Source organism: Phyllostomus discolor, chromosome 2 (assembly GCF_004126475.2).
Source record: "Phyllostomus discolor isolate MPI-MPIP mPhyDis1 chromosome 2, mPhyDis1.pri.v3, whole genome shotgun sequence".
NCBI classification, from domain to species: Eukaryota; Metazoa; Chordata; class Mammalia; order Chiroptera; family Phyllostomidae; genus Phyllostomus; species Phyllostomus discolor.
In genome coordinates this window covers 32,501,667-32,523,131 of record NC_040904.2, presented here as the reverse complement: position 1 = coordinate 32,523,131, position 21,465 = coordinate 32,501,667, and the positions used below count along the sequence as shown (strand labels likewise).

The following is a 21,465-nucleotide window of genomic DNA, read 5'->3' as shown; positions in this document are numbered from 1 at the left end:
CCTCTCTGTCTAAAATGAATAAGCATATCCCCTATTGAGGATTAAAAAAAAAAAGAAATGTAACTGAGATGGAAAAAATTTTTTTTAAAAATTATTTTTATTTTATTTTTTTATTGTTGTTCAAGTATGGTTGTCTGCATTTCCCCCCACCACTCCCCTTGTCCCACCTACCCCTGCCTCCCACCCTTGAACCCTTTGGCTTCCTTTGTCCATGTGTCCTTTATACATGCTCCTTGATGGCCCTTCCCCTATGTTTAAAAACCTCTTTATTCCTGATATTTTCATCTGCCAAAAATCTTATGTGTATTTGATATAATTTCAGACAAGTCCATTGGAACAGTTTATTTTAAGTAACAATAATAATACCATGTGTTATCTGTGTGATAAAATATTTCAAATTTGCTAATAAACAAAATGAACACCGTTCTGTTTCCTGTAGGCCTTTCTAGTTTTTGGTAGATTGCATTTTGGGGTTTGGTAAAATGGGCATATTTTTACTAATATATGTCAGTGAATATAATAACAAGTTTGTATCAGTTCACAGTTTTAAAAGTGAGGGTAAATTAAAACATTTTACTGTAAACATTAGGAGCATTACTTGGGTATGGATTTTATTACCATTGCATAATTTTCCATCTGTAACAAAATCTTTGTCATACAGAATAGAAATGTAAACATACTGGCTATGCTTTTTTAGAGACGAAGGTTCTGTTCACAGTAAGGATGCCTCGGATTTCTCCTAGGGGGCCGTGGATTCTGTCCATCTGCCCACAGTGCCCAGCTGGACTGGTAGGCCGTGGGGTTAGGAAAGGGTGGCCCTTCTCGCTGCTCTGCATGTGAGTTCAGTGTGGCCAGACAGGGCAGGCTCTGGTGTGACTAGACTCATTGTTGTCTCTATTCCTCCTGCCAGTGCAGCCTCTGCTCCTCTAGGCTGTTTGAACTATTTCGGAAATTACTTCTGCACCTAAGGCAGAGTCAGCTCCACAAAGGGAAGGATCGCCTGCCCTCTGTGCCTTTAATGGGACGAAATTTTCTCAATGATCCTGGCATTTAATCCTTGGTGGACCACCCAGCTGGAATTTCTCTACGAATCTAGAGGTGATTACTTGACCCTCAGGTCTGGGGTAAGCTGTCTAAAATGGCAGAGAGAAGGGGCTAGATGTATTTACCTTCTTGTCCCCTTCTCCCAACACAACCAGTCTGAGGTGGGAAACAGAAGCGGCCTCCTTTCTTTCAGAAGCTTTGGAGGGCATGTGGTTGGTTTCTGGAAAGATGAGCAATGGTAACAGATCCCCTTAAAGGTGTGAGAATTGTACCTTGCCAGAAAATCATCCAAATCTTGGCACTCACTCAATAGGAAATGTTTTGGGGTGTCATCTACCCCTCTCCCTCCTCTTACCCCCTGCTTCCCAACCCAGCTCCTTAACGACTAGCAGGCTCCAATCTTCTTTCAGTCCTTCGCTCATCTGGTTGCCCCTGCCTGGAATGCTCTTTTTGACCTCCACTTGGCAAATCCTACATATTCTTCAAGGCTTCCTGCACGAAATCTTCTCGCAGGCAGGGTGGACTCCTCTGTCCTTCCATTGTGATTCACTTGTCTATTAAAGCACTTCCTGTTTGAGCCAGAAGGCTTCCCCACAGGACTGTAAGCCATGTAAGGTCGAGCTCATTTTCTTAATTACTATTCTTTCATTATGTCGTACTAGATATGTTGAAAAGAGTATATATAACATAATATATGTAACATATGCACAAGGAATAGATTTCAAAAATAAAATGAACACCTGTGAACTCACTACCTAATTGCAGAAGTAGACTGTGACTGTATTGTCATATCTCCCCAAATGCATCTTCCCTGTCCCACGCTCCTCCTCATTCTACAGGTAACTGTTCCCTTGAATGTTACCATTATGATGCCCCTAATTAAAAATGGCTTTATTGCTCATGTATATTCCCAAGCAATACATTGGCTTGGCTTATTTTTGAGTTAAAGAAAATAATCTTCTGGGTCTTACTTTTCTTCATGCCATATGTAGTTTCTAGGATTCGTCAATGTTGCTCATTTTCACGTTCGTACTATTTTATGATGTGACTGTACCACAGCGTATTTATTCATTCATGTGTGGATGGGCCTTTGGATTTGTAGTTGTTTTTTTTTTTTTTAAAGCAGTGCTGACATGAACAAATGTGTCTTCCAGTGTGTGCATACAAGAGTTTCTCTAACTTACATGTTTAGGAATGACATTGCTGTGCTAAGGGAAAAAGTGCAAGGTAGTATAATATTGTTTTTAAAGGTATGTGTGCCAGTTTATACACACACCAGCAGTGTGCAAGAGCTCCTGCATCCTTTACATATTTAGACCACTTGTTATTATCCCATATGCTAACCTAGGGAGTGTAAAATACTCTCATCCTCACCTTATTTTATATTTTCCTGATAACTGAAGGGATCGAATTTCTTTTAACAGATTTATAGGACTTTTGTGTTTCCTGTTCATTGAAATCCTGTTCATGTCTATGACCTGTCTATCTTTCCATTCGGTTTTGTTTGGTCTTGTTTATTTTAGAAGTTGTTTTTATATCATAAACCTTGGATAAGGATATAGTTTTCAAATATCACCCCCTGGTTTGTTGATTTTCTTTTGTTTCCTTTCTTTATGCTATCTTTAAATGGACAGAAGATCTTATTTTTAATGTAGTCAGTTTTATCAGTCTTTGTTTTAATGGCTACTTTATGTCTTGTTTGACATTGTTTTTAGTTTATTTATCTCTTCCCCCAGCACTGGACCTAGATTCAAGATCACATTAAGTTTGGGTTGCAAAACAGTGAATTAGTAAGTAATATGAACAGAGGAGTAATAAAAAATTTATTTCCCTTGCCAAGCACATGTGGTTTTTAATTACTGGATCAAACTCTGCCTATTGGAACAAGAAAACCAGACAGAATCTGAAACATCTCCTCTGCACACGCTGGTTGTGGCCAGTGCTCCATCCATATCCCCTTACCACTTCTGCGCGTGCCAGCCAGGGCTTCCAAACTGTTTGCCTGAATCAGCCTGGTCTGAGTGTGGGCAGGTCAGAAGTTCAAGGATTTACATCCCTTGGGATTGGCTCTCAGCATATGACTAATGGGAATTGGTGGCTAAATCCCCAGCTCCCTTACTTCAGCCATGCTAATCTATACTGTTTTCCCGAGTTCCTAGTGGTAACTCACTGGATAGCACACACCCTTTATTCACTTCCGGTTCTTCTCTTTGGTCCTGTTTCCCTACCTGTGTTTTTTTGAGACCACCTCTGACATAAACCACTTGCTCACAAATATCCTTGTCTCCGGATCTGCTGGTGCAATTTTAAATGTTTAATGTGATTTAGGATTGAGTAAATGTATCTTTTTTAAAACTATTCTTACTGTTATCCTATATCTGGGAAACTACAACAGGGTGAAGTGCAGAGTGAGAAGGTATATAGTTTAGGGCTTAAGTGTGTGGGCTATGGAGTTTGATTTTCCTGGTTTGAATCATGGACTTCTTTTCATCTATCTGGTGAATGTCTCTGCTTCAGTTTTCTTACCTATAAAATGGGGATAATAGTGATATTTATCTCAAGAGCTATTATGAGGATTAAATGGGTTAGTATAATAAGCAAAATGCCAAAACTAGCATTTGGCTTATGGTAAATTCTCAATAAATATTAGAAATTAGTTGTACCTTCCTAGAGCCATTGAATGAAAAACACATCACTTGATACATTTGAGAAGGATGAGATGGTTATGTATTTCTTGTCACTCTGTATGTGACATTGCAATTAAGCTCTGCTGTAATCTTAGGAACATGGTGTAACCATTCAAAAGTAATTTTTCAATTGTTTTTGGAAAAAAAGTTACAATTTCATGAGTGTTGAACTCTATTTTGAGATTATAATGGATCTCCTTTTAAGTGCCTGGGGAGAGGAAAAATGCCAAATGAAAACAGATTTCTCTGTAAATCTATACTTTTCATTTTCCTTTAACTCAAGAATACCTTTCCTCTTATTTGTTGGGGGTTGCAGCAGGAGAAGAGGGAATTACATAAAGAAGGTTTTTGTCCCCAGGAATAACATTCCAGAGAGCTTGATTCTGTTAAATGGATAGAGGGGTAATTTGAACCTGTGTGGTTACCAAGGAAGGCGCTTCCTTGAGCGTTTTGTTCAGTCATCTTTGATACTCTATCAGTGGGTCTGACATGAACTTCCTAAACTGTTCTCTTCCTATGACTAATAATTGCAAAAAGTTAGAATTTGGATGTCACCCATAACCTTTCATAGTATGACTTCCTGACTAGAAAGGAGGCTTTATCAGAGTCCCAATTTCATAGATTGATTCTGTGTTAACCGAGGCATTTTTCTTGTGTTTGAAACTGTTTGAGATGCAGCTTAGATTAATGGCAAGAGAACTGGATTTCAAGCCAGGAGTCCTGGCAATCTCTGGCTCTTAATTAGATTTGTAACATTAGGGAAAGTGACTTTAGTATTATAAACTTTGGTTTCCTCATCTGGGAGATGAGGAAATAATGAAATCTAGTTCATAGAGTTGTGCAAATGGTAAAATGGAATTAAAAATACTGATTGATTCTGTAAAAGGTTTTATTTTACTCCTGGGACTTTTAAATGATTCTAAAATCTCTTATGCTAAAGCAGCATAATTTTATATAATTTTCTCTATGGTTCTAGAAAAATAATTATGCTTGAAATGTTTCTAGATAATGCTTTCTAATAAATAATAATCTTCTTATGTAATTCAAACACTGGTATTTCAGTTAAATTAATTTGGATTCTTTAGTCAAAACAGAAAATAAAAGTTTATTGAGAATTCAAAAATTTCTGAAAATTTTGCATATTCCTTATCCACAGCATTTATTTTTTAATGTCATTTAATTACCCAATTCAATTAGTCAACACATAGTTGACTAACATGTAATTGAGCCCCAATTACATTTCAGTCTCTCTCCCGGGCACTGGAAAGTGGTTGAAAGAGAGAATTTTTGTGTGTGGCTTCATGGTATCAATATTGAAAGAGAAAATTGCAATTTCAGCAACATTTCTGCTAATCTAAAGTACATCAAAAAACTAACATGCAGAAAAGCTATTTAGCTAGAATTTCCTTTAGTTTTTGTGCATCACAGAGGCAGAACCAATTGCAAAATATGAGCACAATGCAATATTTTCCCTCAGCTCTGTAAACAAAGACATGCATACAAATCAGGGGATATGGATCTTCTTACCATATTCAGAAATAGCCAGTTGTAGTCTGTCCCTTATGTCAACATATTGCGAAAGATAATTGAAATTCCAGCAAGTGCCTATGTTATTAACAGTGGAGTTGATGCCATTATAATCTTGTAAACATCCAGATGAATACAGCCAGATATATTGAAGAATGATTAAGTGTTGTAACCTACTGTAGTACTTAATAATGTTACCGTTTTGGTCCATTATTGGAATATTGTATCTGCTTGAATTAATGTTTATAATGGTGCTTTACTGCTATTGTCTGCTTGTTTTTATCCTGATTTATGTGGTTAGCAGACTGAATACAATTTATGTTGAATTTTTTCAAGAAATGCAGTTCAGTCAAAACACAAGTCCTTCTGCCTACACTCGGAATACAGATATTAAAGATATAAAAGACAGTGGTTTTGGCTCTCTAATTGTCTATAGAAAGAAAACATATATTTTAAAAGGAAACATGGGCTCACAAGAAGATAAATAGACACATAAACCAGAGGCCAGTTGCTGGCAGAATTTCTTAGTTTGATGTGACTCTCTCTTTGACAGTTCTCCTAAGGTAGGTTATTTTGGAGAAAACATATGTTTCCATTTTCTCTCCCTCTGCTTCCCTTTGAGTCCCCAGGCTCCACTAGGGTCACAGAAACATTAAGGCTTTTGTCACTGTGATTAATAGCTCTTAAGATCATCTTTAATTCACTCACTAATGACTGAGGGTCTTTCTGCTCTCCAAGTAATCGGGTGATGTATGAGCCGATAGCACACCTTGTGCCAGAGGTGAAAATCATTCAGGCAATGCAAATATTGTCACGGGAACAAATGTTTTCCCTGTTAATAAAAATTAATGAATTCTACCCAGGAGCTAGTTAAGGAAGCTGTGGCAAAGGAGATCCAAGCCCAAATAACTTCTTATTGCTAAGAATCACTTCTGTCTCTTTCCCAGATATAGAAAAACACGGCAATTGCTGTGTATTCTACATTTCCCTAAGAGATGAAATGACAAACTAATTATTAAAATGTATTATGTTGTTTCTCAAGTAATTTTTCAGGCCCTTGAGTGAGTTTGGAACTGTGGGCTTTGGCATCTTATTTGTTTTAACCCTGGTTAAACTACAGTTTTCTAGCACCATACTAGCCTAATGAATACATTCCTCTCTTCATAGCCTAGTTAAAACCAAGAATTATAGTGGTCAGGGTTTATAACTATAAAATGATGTAATGAAGTTTAAATTTGAAAAACTCCCTGTAACACATCATAAAAGATTGATGAAACAGTCTGGAGATTAATAAGTAGTTTGAATAGTTTTGAGAGCAAAAACAAGAAAAACATTTGTTAACTCTATCGTTATATTTATTGAATTCCTTAAAAATAAAAACATCTCCTCTCTTAAAAATTTGCCTCACATCATTAAAGCTTTTCCCATAATGTCTACCTGCACCCTTGGTTTATTTTGTAAGACAATAAATGTACAATATTGTGAGAAGCTATGCCTACCCTTTATGTACTGAAACTTGCTGTTGAGTGAAATATGTTGTCTTTTGTTTCATTTTGATAGTCTGTGATTCTTTCTTCTAATGACCAAATCCATTGTCTCAATGGAATAAATATTTCTGAAATAGCTCCTAGTCCTTCCCCTATCATTTACATCTTAGAACAAGAAAACACTAAACTTTTAAAAGACATTATTTTACCTCTCTCCACAGTGCTTATCTACAAAGGAACATATTACTGAGGGGTGGGGGGAAGCTCGACTTGTTACTATTATTTCTGGTAGGCACCCAAGGAGAGTAGCTAATTTGTTCTTCATCAATGCCAAGGACAAATTAAAGAAAGAAAGAAGCAAAGAAAGAAAACACTAACTGAATTATACATTTCTCTTTGCTTGCTTCTAAACCGTGCTTATTTTTTCTCAGAATGTTCAAATGAAAACATCAAACTCTTGAGTGTGTATTTTGTACATTATCTCATATTCTTTTCATATGATTTTTAAATGAACTGAATTAAAAAATACTAGTAGATGATGTTAATTATTTATATACACTGAATTTTGAAAATATTAAAAGATAAAATGAATTATTAGCTAAGTTTTGAAACTGAAAAGGCTATTCCTGTTTGAAGAGGGTATTCCTGCCATGACCACATCTCATTAATAAGACTAAAACCATGTTTTTTCCCAAAATGAATTCAGATAACAGTTCTCCTATGTTCAGCTTGGAGTAGGGTTTTTCTCTGGATTGATGCCTCTCCAAACGTGGTCCTTGGATCGCCAGCATTCAAATCACTTTGGGAGGTCTCACTCATAGTCGCAGAGAACCTCCAAACCTCCGGGATGGGGCCTGGGTAGTGGTGTTTTTAACAGGCACCCAGACGACTGTTATGCAAAGGTTAAGAACTACTGCTCTCCATGTTACCAGGAGAAATTTCATCATGACAACATTGGTTGTAATTATATAGACTATTTTTTTTTCATTCACATAAAATGAATTTTCCACAATTGGGTTTCACTGTTTCTATAAACTTTTATATCTTACCCTTGATTCCAAAAGAAAAATGTGGAGTTTACACAGCTTCAGTACATACCTGGTGGGTAAAGGGTTTGGGCAAGTGCAGACAACAAGGAAATCAAATATGAGCTTTTTGCCCAGAGAAGTTCTAATCACATAGTAAACAGTTAGAATTTACACAGGTCTTTATTTAATTAAGCCTGAGAACCACTATTTGGTTGCAGCTGGAGCAGAATCTTGGCACAGAATAGAACAATCTAGTATAGCCTTTAACCTTTCCCCTTTTAACTATGCTTATAAGAATGTGTGTGTTTCTTTAAGAAGGTGCTGCATATCTTTAAACATTGTTTGTGGTCTTTGATATAAAGGTCACCTCACTGTGCACGTATTTTAAAAAATTCAATAGTAAAGAAAATAGATGAAATAGGTACATCACTTAACAGGACTTTAAAAAATCTATACGGTTGAAATAACTTATCCATATGACGAACATTCATAGTTTAAAGTTTTTCTGGTAATTTTGAATGAGGAATGTGTGTGTGGTGTGTGTTTTACTTTGATATCTACTTTGCTGTTTCATAGATCTTGTTCCACTCCACACTTCCTCGTTGTTGAATATTCTTTAGTAACTCTTTGAGGTCAGCAAAGGCTAAATTAAATAACGAAAACAAAAGAATGACTTGGTGCTGTCATTGTCATTCATGCCAAATGGAAGAATTAATTAGGATTCACACCAGTCCTCAGACTCTTTGCGCCCTGGGCTACCTGTGACTCGCAGACATACACAGGCTAGGTGAACACAATATATAAAAAACTCAGACAGGGAAACCTCACACAAAAATCCAGATTTATGGCTTGTCTTGAAGTGTCAGACTCGCTGGCCATGCCAGGACACCATTCTACCTGCCAGCAATCAGCCATGGCTGAACAGCAGCTGCTCTCTTAGATGGGGCATGGCCTCTCCGGTTTCTCTATCTTTACCATGTGATTTTGCCTTATACTGCATTTACATTCTGTGCTTGACCCTTGTAGGCGATTATATATAGGCACTAATCCATGCTAATGAACAGAATACCCCAAATAGGATCATCTGAATATCTCAAAACCATGTGTATTTGGCTTTAAGATTTGTGGCAGACTATTCCACCTAATTGCATTTACCTTGGCAAATATTGGAATTGGTTTGTATGACTTTGAGGCTAATCAGGTGAGGAAATCAGGAAATCTCTTTGGGGGGTTACACATTAGAGAGGTCAACTTGAGCTCAAAGTTTGAAATACAGACTTTCCCCCTTGCATCTGGTGTAGAAACCTTTATTTCTTCTGTATGGATCTTAGAGTCCTGTGATTCTGGAAGACATGGGTCTTGGTAATGTTCTACCAGCAATGATGAGCCAGTAGGCAGCACCAACTTTAGAAAATAATTATCAAGAAAACTATGCAATGTACTGCAGCCTCTTGGTAACCGTAGGAAGTTCTCAGGATCTTTGTCATGGGCCTGAGTTTCCAAGACTGACAGATCCCTGCTACTCCCTTCCTACCCCTCCCACTTGAGGCAAGGGCACAAGTTCAGATGCCCCCACCAGCTAATGACTTTGGGATTGTCTAACACTGCTGTGAGCTCTTTGGTGTAGTCCAAGCCTGCTTCTTTCAGAGGACAAATCTTATCTTTTTATTAGCAAACAGGATGGCTTAGATATAACTCCATAAGACACTTGCTGGGGCATAATTTAATATGACTCATTTCCCCTTATATGTAAAGACAGTGACTGAAACAAACAAGAGGAAAACCAAACCCAAAAATGTTATTGGAAACTTGCACTTGAAAACGCATAAAATTCTATTGGAGCCTAGGGATTTATTTAGAATGACTTGGCATTCTTTGCTTGGATGTCTAAACAGGCCTTGTGATACCATTTTTGGCCTCACTTTGAACCTAGTGTAATAAAGAAGGAAATGAAAGCAAAGGTAAACTTAAAGTATTGTTTTACTCTAAATGCTTTCAGTAAAGGGTCTTGTTATCTAATGATTGGTACTAGATGGCTGGTATAAATCGTACAGTCTGTTCTTTGCACTCATGGCTAAAGGAGGCAAAGGCAAAGGAAATCAATTGGAACTAGCAGGTAACAAATGACCGGTCTTAGGCAAACATAGCAGGTGGGGAAAATAGACTTGTGGGCAAAGATTACTGGGAAACAGCCAGTGAGGACTTTTTCTCCCTTCTCAAAATCCAGTACAATTATACAAAGTGACTAATTGGATAATTATGAAAGACAGGGCTGTATTATCTGTTACCACCATGGGTCTAGACCGTGAGTACTACTTGTTTTTCAAGGGTCTACTCAATATTTATGGGACTTGAACAAAATTACTAGTGTTAAAAGATGAATGAAAATGATAAAATGCAAGATAATAAACATTTATCAATATGGTATTTACTATATTGGCCACCAAACTGTAATACAACTCATCTAGAGTTGGATTTGAATTATATCGAATATGGGATGTGGGTACATTTTAATTTTTGATAGAATATAGGATGCAGCTTCCAAAATTAAGTAGCTAGGACAGGCAAAATCTTAAAATGGCCTGATGAAGAATTGCCTTTTACAGCTATATAACATTTTCTGCCAGAGGCCATCCAGAATATTGGAAATGAGGATTTACTGAAAAACAAATTACTTTTGGCTGGTTCTATGAATGGGACAGACATGTTGTGCAAAGTAGAATGTTGCTGGGGCAGGCGTCAACGGACTTTTCCACTTCTGACTTGTCTAAACTCATGACATTCTTCTTTATTTTTCAACATTTATTTTTTATAGTTCAGTGCTCTTCCGAAGTATCTACAGTGCAAGTCAATTTCTATCTCTGAATGTTGAGCTGCAAGAGAGATGGTGGAACTCTTTGCAACATACAGACCGCCTAATTGTACATTTGTTACATTCCTCTCACTTTTGTTTTTAAGGAATTTTCATGCACATTATTTTATTTGATCTTCATAACAATCAGTGATATGGAGAATTATTGGTATCACTGACCGCAATGGACCAATAGTGATGGGGAGTCTGAGAGATATAGGGACACAGTATAGGTTACCCAACTATTGAATGCAGAAAGGCTTGAAACCCATATGTTCTAATGTCAAAACCATGCAACCTGCTTACTAAAACATTCATCTAGCTGCTAGATGAGTTAGGGTATTTCTAGAGCTGAATTTTCAAGATGTTTTCTTCCCATAAATATTACATTATCATCTGTTGGAAAATATGTTTATCCATTCATGTAAAAAACATTTGTTGAATACGTTCCATGTGCCAATAAGGTGCTAGGCTTTGAACTTGTGATGGAGAATAAGATGAATACATTCCCTTCCCTTTGGTACTTAATTCAAGGTTGCTTTCACTGCTTAGAATGAATCTGAATTAATGTGGTCTATTATTTTTACTGCAAAATTATTTTAATTATAAAAACTGAATTTCCTCCATATCACTCTTATGACCTTAAGACAGACACACACACACACACACAGAGTCATTTGATAAGAGGCTTGATCGACTTGTCCAGGCAGTTTTGTTATCTTATAGCTAGAAGAGCAGGAAAAGCTTATACTGAGCATACCTGGTCATGTGTTTGAGTTCTCATTCTGACCATTATTAACCATCAAAGTCATTACAGCAGAGGGATTTCAGAGTCATAGAATTTTGCACTTAAAAGGGACTTTAGAGTGGACTGCAGTCTCTCACTTATTGATTGTACTTTTTGGATAGCTTTACTTGAAATTAATTATAATCTACCTGTTGTTCCCATGACCCTTTGCTTATACCATATACTTCAACTTTTGGCTTCATTTGATAGTTATCCAAGTGTCTGGCTCCTCCCCTGGACTCTGAGCTTCTCTTCATTTTCCTTGCATCTTCTTTTTACCTTCATCCCCTCCCAGTACCTGGCCCACAGCCTTCCAGGTGGTGTCAGGATAAAAGCTCTGACACATGGTTTTTGCTTTTGATTCCAATGCCCTCTCACCACAAAATCTCTTGTTGCATTAGTTTGTTGGTTTGGAGAAGTAGATAATAGTCTCTAGAGTTTTGTTTGTAAAAAACGATTCGAGATAAAATTTTCTCACTACTACAAACAAAGCTCTATATAGCTTCTACCACTTCATCAGCATATTCTTCTCCAAGAAATGTCCAGGATTTGTGTATTAATTTTCTAGGGCTGCCGTAATAAAATACCACAGACTGGGTGGCTGACACAACAAAAAATTATTTTCTTTCAGTTCTGGAGGTTAGAAATTCAAGATCAAGCTGTTGACAAGTTTGTTTTTTTCCGAGGCTTCTGTCCGTGGCTTTCAGAGAGATAGCTGCCTCCTTGCTGTGAGTGCACATGATCTTGTCACAGTGTGTGCCCATTGTCCGTGTCCTGATCTCCTCTTCTTATATGGACCTGTGGGTTAGGGCCCACTTTAGTGACCCCATTTTTAACCTCATTACATCTTTAAAGACCCTGTTCTCCAAATAGTCACATTCTGAGGTTAGGGCTTCAATACATGGCTTTTGCAGGGACAACATTCAGCCCATTGCAACTTGATTTACCTTTTTGTTGATTTCTTTCTGTCTTTAGTTGCTACTTTAGGGATCTGTCAAACACATACTTTGAACTGAAAGGGAGTTCTAGTGTTACAAAATATAGTAAGAATCTCCAAACTCCTCTCTGGGATAAGATGCTTTTTATTTTAATAAATACCTTCTCCCTTGCTATTCTACCTTCTATGCAAGATATCACTGCAGGTAACTTGGAGTGAGTTTAATTGCATCTCGATTGAGATGTTTATTGGCTCAGCCACATCAAATTCAACACAATTTTTTTTGGTCAACACAAGGTTGCCTTGCTTTTAATGTCCAAATTGACAAGATTCAGCTCTGTCGTTGTTTGTAGTCAATAAGGATGTTGATTTTTTTTGAATAGCTGTAGAGGTTTTATTTTCTTTAAGACCAAGAATAAATCTGTGAGATTATCAATAGCATAGATGATACCTTTTAAATAGATTTTTTAAAGATTCTATTTATTTATTTTTAGAGAGGGAAGGGAGGAAGATAGAGAGAGAGAGAGAGAGAGAGAGAGAGAGAGAGAGAGAGAGAGAGAAAGGGAGAGAGAGAGAGAGAGAGAGAGAGAGAGAGAGAGAGAGAGAGAGAGAGAGAAACATCAATGTGCAGCTGCTGGGGGTCATGGCCTGCAACCCAGGCATGTGCCCTGACTGGGAATCAAACCTGCGACACTTTGGTTCGCAGCTCACACTCAACCCACTGAGCGATGATACCTTTTTATTTGACATTGTTAGGTACCTGGACACACCTAAATGAATCAGAAACCTTTTACCTCAAGAAAATACAAGGCTATTATATTGCATTAAGAACTAAAAAGAATAGCACTTGGTAAAGAAAACAGAGACTAGCATAACTCTGTAATTTAAATGATAGTAGGCATTTAAACATCATGATTTTGATCTAATAGAAGCAGAAATCTTGAAAAGGGCATATATTAGCATTTCTGTAACATCTGAAGAAAAGTGCATAGAGAAAAAAATTAAGAAATTAGAAGAGACTTGAGAAAGGGTTCACAGCATGAGAAGCTCTTTGTGGTGAATGCATGTTTGTTCCTCAGGAAATGTGGCCCCGTGGAAAGTACAGGCACTGAGTATACATCTCTCTGGTTCCCAATGTCACCATCTATAAATTGGGGGTTGATTAATTTCTACCAAAATAAGGGGGTTTTGAAGCTTTAATTTTTATATATATAGTGTCCGGCACATAGTAGACATTCATTAAAAGCAGGCCTTTTCCTCCCACTTTCTCCACTTGCCTTATGTTACTAACTAGATAGTTACATGATATCAGCATTTTATGGTTTCACATTTGAAAGAGGGACTCTCAGTACTCTACTGAAAAATTTTCTCTGCTCCAGGTACAGCTCAATTAATCTCATATTAACTGTGATTACTCTTCTAGTCCTTTTACTTCAGTAATTACTAAACTTGTAACTGCTATAAACTGACTCTCATATGTTTCATGTTATTAGTGCAGAAAACTATTCATTTACTTCAAATTAGATGGATTTCAAAAGGTGAAAAACACTCTTCAGCATGAGTGAACTGAGAAGGGTGGAGGGGGAGTGTTAATTTACCACCACGTTTGGAAGCTTCAGCATCTGCTGTGAACAAAGAGATGTCATTTACCAATGTCCTGTGACATGCCTGAGCATTGGAGGTTCCTCCTCCCTGCCCAGGTGCCCGCCATCTGGACACTGTGCTGTCAGTTTGAGCTTAGGCTGTGCCTCAAGACATTAAATGACTTTTGTTTATAACTGTGGTCCCAAGGTCTCCCCAAGGAGCATGCCCTTACTGGCAGAATCATCAGAAAAATGTTGATGACTTCTTTCTATAAGATTATTAAAATCTTTTAGCTGAAGTTTTCACGTGGGCTTTTAGAAAAATCTTTGTTACAGTGGATGGTATAGACTCAATCAAAATTATATTTTTGTGTTAGCAGAGCTATTTGGGGGGCAGTTACCAAATAATGGCTGCCATTTTATTAACTATTTTTTTCCAGTGGAAAAGCATTCTGCAATATTTATTGTAGACTATTGGTAAAATATAAATAGTAGTGAAAAAATATCATGTATAAGCTTATCCTCAGAGATAACCACTTTCAGTATTTTGGGTATGTATCTGTTCATCTTTTTTCCTCTGTAGAGATCTTATGTGACCAAAAGGGCAAAATTCCATGCTATTCATTTTGAAAACCCGTTTTACTTTTTCACTCAATGCACTGTGAACATTTGCTCATATTACATAATACTATTCTTCTTCAACATATGACTGCATTGAATTCCATTGTGTTTGTTTTCCCAAAGCTTCTATTGTTGGATTTTGATTGCTAAGATTTTTCATTACTATGAAGAATGCTGTAACACACAGCACAGTAGAGTGGTCAAGAGTGTGGGCTTTTGAATATACTCCATCGATTACTGATTGACCAAGATGCTTTTTCAAAATCTGCATTTCCTCAGCTTTAATGCTGATGAAGTGATAGGATCAACTTCACAGGGTTGTGCTGAGACTGGAAATAAAGTCTTAAGATAGTTCCTGCTACATAATAAATGCTCAACAAATGTTCCTATAGCTGCTTTTTATTACATGCATTTTCTTGCACAGTCTCACATATAAAAATAGAATTTCTGGATCAAAGCCATTATCACTGTAGAAATTTTGACTCCATATTAACAACTATGAGCCATGTTTGGGCAGAATTCGAGAGAATACCTATCTGTTGGATACAGATCGTGTGCATGGGAAACTTGAATTTGTAATTCATAGTTCTGATAGGCCTATTTTCTACTGGAAAAAGCATGAAAATGCACATTTCTTCTCTCTTAATTGATGAGTTATTCTGCTGCCATTGAAGTCGCCTGTGCAGTACATAAAAAATTGAAAGTGCCGCAAGGTCCTTTGAGACGTGGAGAATTAGATTTTTATTCTGTAAGCTTATACATTTTCATTGATTCCAAGTGGTTATCTGGGTGTGTGTAAGTAGGAAGTTTCTGCAAATGAACACTAAATTTAATTTTCCTCATTTTCCTTTGTTTAGCTGGGGACGTCAGGGTCTGGCTTTTCTTATTGTAGCTAATCTGAATATATGGTCTTGGGTGTTTCTGTAGTATATAACAGAGCTTTTCCTTCAACTGAATCTGAAACTCTTCCAGAGTCAAAAGGAGAAAAAAAACTAACCCTGAAAGAAATCACTTGTTTGAATATAATAATCTACAGAAACTGGTTAAAGCATTAAACAAAAAATAAATGAATCAGATAGTTAGAACTAGTATGTCAGGAAAATAGAACATAAAATGCCTCTGGAATCTGTTAGAATACTTTCTGGTACAAGGGGGTTTCTGAGTCATGGTTCATTTACAATGTCTGTTTCCCACTCAGGGAAGGGTTTCTAATAGATTCAAGGAGACGCTAAGCTTTGCAAATGTCTTGCTCAAATAAAGGCAGCTCTGTGAGGGATAGATTTGTTCTGTTTATGGAGAAAACTTGCCAGTCATGTTTCACATTGTGTACCCTTCAGAGGAACAACCGTCTTCTTTCACATCATGGTAAAGATGGAGGTTTGTACAATTGCGTCTTCAAGGTCTCTGATCAGAGGCTTCATGAGCCATGACTTTTTTAGACTAACTGGAGATTGACTGCCAACTTGTTCCGGAAGTCATGGTAGACTTAGAGAAATGTACCACTAGTCAGATCAGAAAGACTTTGAAAGCCATCCTGAAGTTTTACTACTTTAAAATCAGATGGCAGGTTTGCCGTGCCACTGAAAGGATGCTATTTTCAGCTTTTACACTATAGCACCATGGTCCCTGCACAGTAGGAATTTGACGAAACCTCAGCAGTCTTGAAGATGCTTGTCTTAGTTTTCAAGGCCAGACTTAGAAATGGAGCTCTCGAGCCAGTCTTATAGGAGTTGGTCTCCCAGAACAGTGAGTTTTTCTTTATTTCAATTGGAATAACTGCAGGACTGTTGGGAAGATGATGAAATGTCATGGACTTAATGGAGGCTTTAAGCAGTTGACTATAAATTCTGGCAGAGGGAGAAAGGTACATTTTTTGGCCTGCTTGCATCTTAGACTAAATCTTTGGGACCATTGGAAACCAAGTAAATAGCATCCGACTATGTCAGGGCACATCTGTCTTTTACATATAACCTGTGTTGGCAGGGTTAAGTATTACCTCCTGGTAATCAATGATAACTGAATTATTAAGCATAATGAGGATTTTATGTTAGAAAAAAAGCTTTTAAAACTTAGGAGGTAATTTGAATAGAACTTTGGAAAACCAAGTCTTTGTTTTTGTTTCAATGAAACTGGTGAGTTCCCCTGGACCTCAAGCTTCCTCATTAGAAGTATGGTGGAGTTATATTGGGTGACTCCCTCGTGTCCTGTCTACTGCTAAAGCATCTTATTAGGAATCATGCTCAGAAATTCTCATTCATGTCAAAGAACTTTATGAAGAATTCCCATCAAACATAAAACTGTATGACTAGCTTCAATTATTTTTCTGTAGTATTGTCACTGTATTAGTCAACTCAGGCTGCTATAACAAAATACCTTAGACTAAGGGACTTACATAACAGACATTTATTGCAGTTCTAGAGGCTGAGAAGTTAAAGATTATGTTGCTAGCATGGTCAGGTCCTGGTGAGGGTTCTCTTTCTGACTTGCAGAAAATTGCCTTTTTGCTGAATCCTCACATGGTGAAGAGAGTGAGAACTCTTGTGTCTCTCCCTCTTCTTCTTACAAGAGCACTAATTCCATCCTAAGGGCCCACCCTCATGACCTCATCTAAACCTAACTACCTCCCATTGGCTTTATCTGCAAATACCACCACATTAGGGGTTAAGGGTTCAACCTATGAATTTTGGGGGGACATTCAATCCATAACACTCATCTTCCAAAACAGGAGATTTCCTTTTTACTACTGCTAAATGTCAGCATGGGATTCAAACTTTCCCCTTACAGATAACCAGAAAATTTGAAGTTGAGAAAATATGGTTATGAGATCTAAATATACATAAAATTATTTAACAGAAAGGAACTTTAGGCAAACCCTTTCTTCCCTGAAACCTAAGAGGTTAATTGGACTTATTCTGTTTCACTTCCTGTTGGTGCTTCCATGTGTGAAGTTTTCATTTAAGACAGTTCTGTCTTTTGTGAATCAATGACATGTAATGATCCACAGTGTCCATATTCATAGTGAGCTTGCTTCTCAAAGTGTGGTCCAGGGACCAGCAGCGTTAGAATTCTCTAAGAGCTTATTAGAAATGGAGCATCTCAGGACCCACATAGATCTACTGAATCAGAACTTGCATTTTAACAAAATCTCAGGTGATTTCTATGCATATAGCAGTTTGAGAAGCAGTGTTAGAACACGTAGATTATAGACTTACAGTCTCAATTTAGTTATTTTTCTTACTTACCAGAGCACCCTTTTGGAAGCTATAATGATAGTAGTTATAATTTATTGTGTATGTTCTCTGCACTGTGCCAAGCCTCTTATTTTCAAGCTCTACAGTGAGATTAGTGATATTTTATTTTACATGATATTGTGTTTTATTAAAGCATAGCACACAGAGAGGTAAGTAACATGTCCAAGGTTGCATGCTTGTGAATGACAGAGCTAGCCATTAAAGTGAGGGGTTTCTCACTGTTAAATCCATGTATTCATCACTGGGTCACATGGTTTAAATTTTATTTAAAATGCATTGATATACATAGAAGACCTTGATAGGTGAATCTCTGCTAAAAGTTCAATTTTAAATTTTAGGTCTGATGCTTATTTATTTATTTATTGGAGATTTTAGTGTCTTAGGCCTTAGAGGTAAAACTAATTGTCTTTCTTGACTCCTTAAATGAGGTAAATTTCTTAGACAATGAATGTGATACAGAATGTTAAGGAAAAACTTTTGGGTTCTAAGTCCAGGAAAATAAATAAACAATCTGAGGTTTCATATCTGTGAAAAGAAAATTTACTCTGTGGTTTGCTTTATTTGGGGAATAATATGTTTCTGTTGCATTATGTATATATTTTCCATCCTGATATTCATCTTGAACTTTGATTATGTTAGCATTATTCAGGAATGTAAATGATCATGGTAGTCATTTTCTGTTATCAAAATGCATTTGTTTTTTCTTCATTATGACACTAATTCACTCTAAGTTCTATGGCATGCACAGCATCTTGGGAACAAATGCAACAACAAAGGGATGTGAGTCTCAGCTATAACTCTGACTTTCAACTGTATTATGGGGAATATTTATTGGTACAAACAAAGCCTTCCACTGGTAACTAGGAAACCATCTATTTTCTAAAAAATGGAAACTAATATAAAGAGAAAAAAACAATTTTTATTTGTTTGCACATATAGGATGTAGTATGAGACACAAATTCTCTTGTTCTTAAGTTGCCAAAGTTCTTTACAAAAAGTTAGTTGCCATTTACTGCATGGTTTTCTCCTTAAGAAGAACAGATTTTTTTCCTTGGATAATGTAGATAATCTGAGTAGAGACAAGAGAGGGTTAATCACATCCACCTATTTATCATTCCTCTTATCCACTGGATTAAGTTGTTAACTTAGAAATACCAGATAATTTATGAGTCCTGAGCAGTGAATATCTTTCAATCTTAATGCAAAGAAGAATTGTGGACATGCCACACAAAATAAGAGAAGGCCTTTTTTAAAATAAAGACATGATGTAGTTGTTTGGTTTGCCATCCAAGGAAAAGGAATATTCTCACTGGTCATCCTAGGCTATAAAACAGGACAATGCAACGTGGGTGGCAGGGAAACACAAGGGATCAAAGAAGGCAACGAGGAAGTAGGAGTTAAAAAGGAGAGCAGCAATGTAAAAGTACTAGATAGATGTACAGAATTAGACCTATTGACAGCGGACCCACTGACCAGCTGGCAGAGGAGACTGGCAGCGAACCTAGGGAAAGAAAGCAGAAATGTCATGTAAAACAGCACAGCAATCTGAAAGTCCTCGTTGTGAGGCAAACAACTCCACATTCCTAACGGTGTCCTGAAGCAGCCACAGTCGAGTGTGGTATAATAATTGTGCTCACAAAAATGAGTAGAGAAGGAGGTAATGCATTTTTAAAGAAGATTGTTCATAGTAAATTATCATCATTTAAACGCCATCAGGGCCTGGAAATAGTTTAGCCCATGAAAAATCTAGAAACTTATTCCATTTCTGGTTGTGACAGATAATAGACGTCCTCTCTGAGACCATGTGTCACCTCTCAGTGAGATCTCCGAGTTCCAGCAGGACTGGAGTTTGTCGTGACTACAGTGACTTCATAGGAGATGTAGTTACAAGAAAAATACTGTACACTGCCATCGTTGCCAAATTAGCCCGCTTGTATTATCTATGGAATGTTGAGATCCCTGACAGGAGATGAAAACATACCCTGCATAAAATTATGTTCAATTGAACATTTAAGAAATATTCTTATTTTCATTATCTTCAAGGTTCCTTTATATATACCTGTCTTCTTTCAAAGCGTATGTTCTTTCCAGTCAAAGCATCTTCAGGTAACTTTTGTTAGTGACCATCTTCTGTTAATATGTCATGTCCTAGGAATTAGCCCTTGGTTTGTAAGGTTGCAAATTCTTCATTTGTGAGAGAAATGGAACTGAAAAACGAAATCACGTGGCAAGGCTGTTCTTTAAAAATGATTCATAGTTGAACCGAAGGAGTGGGGCTCTCTTCTCCCTTTTCACTACCTATAATTGCTTCTGTGGAGGAAATTGCCTTGCCCTCGTCCTGCAGACGAATATCTCATGAGGAAATGTGTTTGCGAGTTGCTCAATTGCTCAGATAGGAAGAAGCCACTGTCCCAGTTTCTTCTGTTTCTTTATTTTCAACATTTCTCCCGATATTCGATTTCGGACCCGCAGGTTCTTAGAACCAAAAGAACATGTGGCCCACTCATCATAAAAGGTTAAAGAGGTAGCCAGTGTGGGTTTGCGGTAGGGAATGGAGTGAGAAGGTCGGTCCCGAGCTGCCCAGTCCAGAGCTCCTCCTCAGACATCTCGTTAAGACTGAAGCACCTGCCAGACTTGCCTAGGAGTATCTGATTGGTGCAGAGAAACACGAACCTGGGAGATGGAAGGTCTGGATTGGATGCCAGAATTGGCTCTATCATTTTAGGCTTCAGTTGTTAAAAGGATTAAATCTGATGACTTCATGGGTCACTTCCGGTTCTTGGTTTTGTTTCCTTAAGCATACATCATGACTAAAAGAGATGGGTCCAGTTCCCATATACCTTAAGGAAGAAAGAGATAGGATTGCAAATATGTTTCTGTTCCTGAATTTAATGGCCTCTCTGTGGTTTCATGGGCTCTTCTTGGACACTATGCAGACATTTTGAATTACATTCACTGGGTGGTACTTTATAAGTTTGAATCCAGAATCATCATACCTTACCTTCAGGTAGTGGGAACCCCCAAAAATATGTACCATCCACTCACTCTTGTGCCCCCCCCAACATAATTGTAATTCTTTCTGAGAGAAAACATGGTTAGCTTCTTCTTCTGCTTACAACTGCAGGATTAAAAACAAATACCAGAATGGGGAAGTATTCGCACATAAATGAAATGCTTTTGACAGTTATCTAAACACCGTTTAAGAAAGCCTGTTTTTTCTTGCTGATGAATTAGGATTTCCTCAAATTATTCTGCCGTTGTCTCTTTTTCACCTGCTTTAGAGATGATAGGTGTTCTCAGGGTCCAGCAGCATCTCAGCCTTGCCTGACAAACACAGGCCCTGGTAGCCTCCCCGCCCCAAGGGTCCCCTGGCTGCTTCCTGAACCCCTCCCCTTCGGCACCTTCCCTGCTGAGCTCGGGATCAGCTTTTCCCAGAGTTGTCACTAATTTTTCCTCTGGCTGCTATTGTTCCTGTTCCTTCATTGCATCTTTATATACGTTTTTAAAGGTAGCCTGGTTTTATTTCTTTTCTCAAACAATTTGAATAAAACATAGAGGTTTTTAAGTCCATGGTGTTTTCTTGGCCACAAATTAAAACATAAAACTAAGTGCTCAATAGTAGACGGTGTTTTTGGAGCTGAAACTCAATGGTCACTGAACTG

At 37.4% G+C, this 21,465-nt stretch overlaps 1 protein-coding gene and 1 long non-coding RNA gene across 8 annotated transcripts in view; one reads left to right on the top strand and one right to left on the bottom strand.

The window, feature by feature from the left end:
• The window catches only part of MECOM (MDS1 and EVI1 complex locus), a 551,819-nt gene that overhangs the window by 219,583 nt on the left and 310,771 nt on the right, over nucleotides 1-21,465 (top strand). The window lies entirely within an intron of this gene.
• LOC118498806 lies at nucleotides 7,242-14,381 on the bottom strand. The gene is made up of 2 exons (XR_004901272.1): nucleotides 13,084-14,381; nucleotides 7,242-12,799 (listed from the first exon to the last, which is right to left on the bottom strand). It is a non-coding gene; the product is annotated as an uncharacterized LOC118498806 (long non-coding RNA).